The sequence below is a fragment of the Sinocyclocheilus anshuiensis genome, unplaced genomic scaffold, assembly GCF_001515605.1.
Source record: "Sinocyclocheilus anshuiensis isolate Anshui unplaced genomic scaffold, SAMN03320099.WGS_v1.1 scaffold17410, whole genome shotgun sequence".
NCBI lineage: Eukaryota > Metazoa > Chordata > Actinopteri > Cypriniformes > Cyprinidae > Sinocyclocheilus > Sinocyclocheilus anshuiensis.
The window spans coordinates 1-315 of NW_015555152.1; the positions used below are offsets into that span (position 1 = coordinate 1).

The 315-nt window shown below is 46.3% G+C and overlaps 1 long non-coding RNA gene across 1 annotated transcript in view; it reads right to left on the reverse strand.

Annotated features, from left to right (window-relative positions):
- Positions 1–2: 2 nt before the first annotated feature.
- LOC107671574 (uncharacterized) overlaps positions 3–315 on the reverse strand; it is an 888-nt gene continuing 575 nt past the window's right edge. The window contains exon 3 of the long non-coding RNA XR_001632218.1: positions 3–59. This is a non-coding gene — a long non-coding RNA (uncharacterized LOC107671574). The remainder of the gene's footprint in view (positions 60–315) is intronic.

Below are 315 nucleotides of genomic sequence, written 5' to 3' on the forward strand. Positions count from 1 at the left end.
ACGTGAAACACACACCTGAACTACAGCACTGCACAATCATAAATACGTGAAACACACACCTGAACTACACCACTGCACAATCGCAAACACGTGAAAAACACCTGAACTACAGCACTGCACAATCGGAAACACGTGAAACACACATCTGAACTACAGCACAGCACAATCGCAAACACGCGAAACACACCTGAACTACAGCACTGCACAATCGCAAACACGCGAAACACACCTGAACTACAGCACTGCACAATCGCAAACACGCGAAACACACATCTGAACTACAGTACTGCACAATCGCAAACACGTGAAACACAC